Source organism: Catharus ustulatus, chromosome 1 (assembly GCF_009819885.2).
Source record: "Catharus ustulatus isolate bCatUst1 chromosome 1, bCatUst1.pri.v2, whole genome shotgun sequence".
Lineage (NCBI taxonomy): Eukaryota > Metazoa > Chordata > Aves > Passeriformes > Turdidae > Catharus > Catharus ustulatus.
Genome location: NC_046221.1, coordinates 36,725,352 through 36,731,351, shown reverse-complemented (window position 1 = coordinate 36,731,351; position 6,000 = coordinate 36,725,352). Strand labels below are relative to the sequence as shown.

Genomic DNA, 6,000 nt, shown 5'->3' with positions numbered 1-6,000 from the left:
GAAATTGAAATAAATAATAGAGCTGTAGAATGAGGAAAAAAGGAAGTAGGCTTATGGTTAGTAATTTGAACAAAATCTTTGTCCAATGGTATTGGGTGCTTCTCAGAAATCACACTCCTGGCATCCATACAGTGAGAGACTGAAAATATGAAGCAGACAATTTTTCTAGGAAGACTCCAACTTCTAAAGGTGCATATCTGGGGATAGCATCCTTTTCTGAAGAGCCTTGTGACTAGATTTATATTATGGTAGACAAACTAATTACTTGGGGTGTTCTTTTGCTAGCACTACCATTTTTGTCATCTACCTCAAAAGAATAAGCCTGTGTGAGTTTTGGGCCATTGTTTTGGGAAACAGTGATTCAGAGATTCTAGACCAAAGGGAAAAGAGAAGGAAGACATTTTTCAGTAGAATGGTCCTGCAGGTTTCTCAGGACTTCTATGTAAGGAAAGGCAACATGCAGGGAAAGATATCATCACTAGAATCATCATGGAAGACTTTTAGTTGGGGTCAAAGATGGTGATGATTTGGCACTGCCACATCTGAACCCAAACCCACCACTTCATGGCCTAGACAAGAGTCAAGACCAGCATCTGGCTATGAACCTGCTCTGCTGGATGATTTTAATTAATTAAGATTCTCTATCACTTCTACCTTACAGTAAACCTGTATCTCCATCCAGCTTACTGGGTTATAGGCAGGCTGATCTATAGTCCTGAAGCAAAGAAGAAGCTGTACACCAAAAGCTGGAAAAGTGGCTTATATTTTAAGAGGAATGCTCCAAACCAGAAGGTAAAGTGAGTGTGTGTGTTCAGGGGGTGCTGTTCTGGAAACCATCACTCAGCAGGTATATGAGCAAAAATAACAAGTCTTTATAGTGGTTTTAATAAAGTGCACTTTATAGCACCTTTCATCTTCAAAGAACGAAACAAATTTATTGTTAGTATAAACCCATGGGGACCAATGAAGATGAAGAAGGGAGTGCAGTTATGCCTTTACTAATCAGGGTCATGATTCCACAGGAATATTATTTTGTACCATGTCAGTAACTATTACAAAATCTAGGAGGCTGCAGTATGAATTTAACTGCAAAAGGCAGACTGAATCTTGTGACTGCAGACTTAATGGCCATCATTAAGTATAATGTATATGCATAGCTGCAGCACACTTTTCCAAGATTCTGGAAAGATCAGCTGAGTAACTGACTACAGGAGTGTAAAATTTATACCTCATCTCACTAATGACTACTTTTATTCCTACTGCTTGCAGTATGAAATTCTGTAGATCATATTACACATAAAACTGCACCTCATTTGCTTTCTCACTCTCTTGCACAGCATCACTTTCAGTGCATGCCTTGACAGTATGGAAGCTGTCAAAGTTCAAATTAAGGAAGTGAAACACTGGATCATACAGGAGTCCAAAAAGAAGCAATGCATTTATGTCTGTTAGTAAAGCAAAGGCCTTTGGAAATGAGAATACAAGCAATGTGACATTTCAGCAGGGCACAGAGAACATTTCTTCCATGTTGCCTTAGTCATTTTATGGTGTGGAAAGGGCACAAAGCCAGTATGTGAGGCTAGGTCTCTCTTTTCCCCTTGGCTCTACATACTGAGAGTGCAAGCTAATGCATTTTGCTTGGCTCCTGCAAAGAAGTTCAAGGATCCCCTCTTTATCTGAGCAAGCTTTGGCAAAATCGGTCTGCATTTTGCTTTTATAGTGGGAACTTTACACAGAATTCAGATTACTAATGGCTGGCAAACTGATATGCTGGAATTTCTCAGATATGACTAATCTATGTTTCACTTCTGATGTTTTATTAAGGGGGGAAGGGAAAAAAACCCTCAGAAACTGTAGCAAAAAAGAAGAATAAACTTTACATTAGGTAGTGACTTACAATACACAACCCTAAAACCGAGCAAGGTGGGTATGAAACTGTCTCACTGCTACCAGTATTTTAATAGTTTGTGGATGGGATTCTTTTAGCAAGGTCTCATTTAATTTTACTTGTATGAATTCTTGGTGGAAGAGCTGTTGTCTATATAAAAGTAGCTGGTTAATGTGAGACTTCTTGCAAATACTTCATGAAGTTCTATCTTAATTATAGAATCGTGCAGGAAGGACAGGTTCCAGCCTTATGTTTCAGATTACCTTTTTAGAGTTTAATTTTAAGAATGAATGGGTGGGCATTGTCTAACATGGAAAAAATTATATACCTACATGTAAAGTAGCACCTTCTGAATATTTTTTCAATACTTAAAATGCTTTGAGAATTTAACCTGTTCTGTTACATTATAATGAACCAAATTTTTTGTTGTATGGTAATTTGCCTCTGTACTCATTTAGGCTCTTTGCTCTCTGTGTAATGATCATCTGTTCTTGGTGTATAGACATTGCAAGGAGTGGTAACCAGGAAACACATATTGGTATTAATGGTAACCACAGAGTAAGCGACCAGGAATTCCTTTGGAAGCTGCACAGACTGCTCTGTTACTTGTTACTCTAAACAACACTAGATCATATGCCTTGTGGTATGCTCTGTACATGGAGGAAGATAGAATAAGCAAACTCCTTAAAAGTTGCTTCAGAAAGATCTAGTGAATGGTGACAGTGCCCTGGAAACCACACAAAAGCAGGATATGAGGAGATGTGAACTCTTCCCTACTCCTCCCATTTAGCCTTTTGCTGGTGGATCACTTACTTGTGGATTTCCTACATTTCCATCTGTTTAGATTTCTACCTTCTCCAGACAAGACCTGTGTTATGTCAAATGTTCACACAGCATCCCTGCAATGCCAATCTTACATTAATAGTAGTTGCATAAAGGCTGGAGTTACTGTGGATAGCAAATTGAGGAGACGCTTATGTTCAGGGATAGGTGCTTCCAGCTTGGATCAGGATATCATACCTTGAGTCCCCACTCAGAGTAGTGTAGCATCAAACATAGTAAGAGCTAGAATGAGGCTCTTTTGTTAAGTTGTACAAGAATGTAAGAGCCAGATGTAGATGGAACTGACTGATGTGAACTTCCTGTAGCTGGGAGTGACAAATTCCTCGAAAAGGAAAATTTACTTGTGGAATGGGTTTGCAACCAGAAGATGTTTTCTATGAAGAAGCTCCAAATGGCTAGGTTGTCTCAATAGTAGGGATTTGTTTATTAATCCTCCACTGGTTCTTCCAAATGTGGGGTCACTAACCAGGACTTTCAGGCTGCTGCGGAAAGAGCTTGTGATGCGCTGATACAGCTCAGTGTGCCTGTTAACATCTACGAAATCTTACTTGTTCTCCTGCAATATGTAATTACTTCCTTACTGTTCACTGTAGTTTTTAAAGCTTTTACATGGATAAAAGTGATGTTCACAAAGAGTTTAAATCCTTCAAACTTGTTGATAAACTTGTTCACCTCTTAAAACAGGACAGCCTATACTGTTGCTTAAAACGTTTCCTTCTAACAGTGCTAGATAATATATGGTGAAATCACATAATTTATACAGAGATTGTAATAAAATTCCTAACTCTATATTGTCACAAGCATTATTTCTGCAAATGATCAGAGGATTGTGCAGTTTGTTTCTCTCCCTTGTGGATGGTAATCACTACCACAGGACTCCGTCAACTCTTCTATTTCCTGACATACTTACAGTAATTTCACGAATACAAGCCGCACCATTTTGACTAAGATTTTTCTCCCAAACCGGAAATGCGGCTAATACTCAGGAGCGGCTAATATGTGAATAATTTTCTGACATTTACAACCTCAGAAGTGCCAGCCAGGGTGCCAAGCCAAGCAGCTGCCAGTAAAAGCCGGCATTTCGCGATTGTTACAAATTGTTACTCTGTTGCGCCGCCGGTGGAGCCTGGCTCCCTGCAGGTAGCACGGGGGGCAGGGAGAGAGGAGGGAGAGCTCTCTCCTTCCCTCCTCTGCCGCAGTCTGGGAGAGAGATGAGGGGGCCCCGTGCCGCCATTGCCACAGCCCGGGAGGGAAGGCGGGGGCCCCGCGCTGCCATTGCCACGGCTTGGGGAGGCGGTGGGGTGCTCTGTCCCCGCCCACCGGTGCCACCACAGGAGCGAGGGGGGCTCCGTCCCTGCCTGCCACCATGGGGCAGCGCTGGGCCGTGGTGACCGAGCCCAGTGGCAGTGGCGGCTGGACCCCAGCGGCCCCGCCAAGCAGCAGCGCCGGGCTGGGCCACCTGGCCTCGTTGGCAGCCCCGAGCAGGCCGAGCCTGCACAGCCCGAGCCGAGCCAGTAAACCCCGCCCTGCCATGGTTCTGTTAGTATTTGGTAACTTTGTTGCACGCGGGTCCTCGCTGAGAACGACAGAGCGGCTTATACTCGGGTGCGGCTTATTTATGGACAAAAACCTAAATATTTGCCAACACCCAGAGATGCGGCTTATACTCAGTGCAGCTTGTATTCGTGAATTTACTGTATATAAAAGTGCTAAAATGACTGTTCCATGCTATCTTCTGTTTCCACTGAACTTAAAGCAAATCCATAGATTCCCAGGGTACCTCAGCTGCTCCACTCCTGTGGCATGGTGTAGAGTGGTGTAGATGAGGAGTCTGTGGTATTGTGAGGATCTTGCCATTGCCTCCCAATAACTCAATGTTTTGTGAGGAAAAAATGCCTGCCATGGCTAAGAGGGAAGCATTCAAAACAGAAGGATGTTGATGAGTGTTTATAAATAATGCTGCCTACTTTGTATTTTTTGATGCAGGGAGTGTCTGTAAGTCAGAGAGGTAGCTGTTCATAGGCTGAGGATTTGCATCCATGATACATCTGTCTCCGTGATTTGTACTCTGTTGAACCTGTGGCAGTGGAAATATGAGATGCATGTGCTATTGCTCAATCTCTGCTTTGTGCCAAGAAAGGACTGAAGCAGAAGAATGAGTTATAAACAAAGGAAAAAGTAGCAGTAAACTTATTTGGACCTGTTGCCTCAGTTGATGTGAATGGTGTGTCCAGTGACAGGGTGCCAGGCCACATGTTTGAAGCCTACAGCTGTGGTAAACAGAAAATATTGTTTGTTCTTGTGGTGGCAACCCTTTAGGCTTACAGAGAGATATTTGTGATTGTTTGGAATTGGGCAATGTGTAAAGTAAGGGGCAAACTGGTTGAATCCTGTTGAGGACTGTCCCTCCCAATGCTCAATAATGCTCACATGTTATTCTTACTATACACAGCTGCTCTGTCCATGCAGGTGCTGGGTAGCAGTGTGGCAACCTAGGCAGCAGCTGGTGTGAAACCTCAGCACATATGTACCAGTAGTGCTGGCTTATCAGTTAGACAGCTGAAGAGATAATTCCTGTCTGTCCCATGATGGGACATGGCTGGTTGTAGTTGAAATCTGAAAGCTAAAGAATCAAGTGTTGCTTGCACAGCTGAACATCCCTGTCTTGTGCAGAACCAGGTTTCCCTCTTCTTCCTGGCTTGCTAAATATGGAAAGGGGATGTTGCAACTGCTGGGATGGCCTCTCCTAGTGCTGTCCAAGGTGTGCCTTGTGTGCTAGACAGCAAGAGTGTTTGGTTTGGTATTTTCTTCCTGTGACCCAACAGTGGCCAGGTTTGTTGTGTTCAATGCAAAGTGCATGCGTGAGTGCTTGTAGCAATGTGGAAGGAGGGTGGTTTGCAAAGGGTGGCTTCTCTGAAACCTGGATGAGCTGTGTTACTGTGAGGTGAGGATGAATGCTAATGGACAGGACAGAGATGGTGAGATGGCAGCTTGGAGGGTGCTTTCTTTCTGGTGCCAAAGGATTTCTGCTGGGGGTACAGCGCACATATTTTGGGCACTTAATGTGTGTCCACATGTCTCCAGACAGCTGTTCAGTACAGCAGTGCTGATGGAGAGTTCTGGGCCAAGAACTTCTTTTAACATAGGTTTAACCACCTTTCATATATTTCTGCCCAAACAGGTCATGTTGCAACAATATCTAAGTTATGTATGAGTAAGAGTTATTCTCTTCCAAGTTGTTAATATATTAATTTCATGTGGTCAGTTTA

At 43.0% G+C, this 6,000-nt stretch overlaps 1 long non-coding RNA gene across 3 annotated transcripts in view; it reads left to right on the top strand.

Annotated features, from left to right (window-relative positions):
- Nucleotides 1-671: 671 nt before the first annotated feature.
- The window catches only part of LOC117008213, a 76,748-nt gene continuing 71,419 nt past the window's right edge, over nucleotides 672-6,000 (top strand). For all 3 annotated transcript variants that reach the window (XR_004420311.1, XR_004420405.1, XR_004420343.1), the window contains exon 1: nucleotides 672-792. This is a non-coding gene — a long non-coding RNA (uncharacterized LOC117008213). The remainder of the gene's footprint in view (nucleotides 793-6,000) is intronic.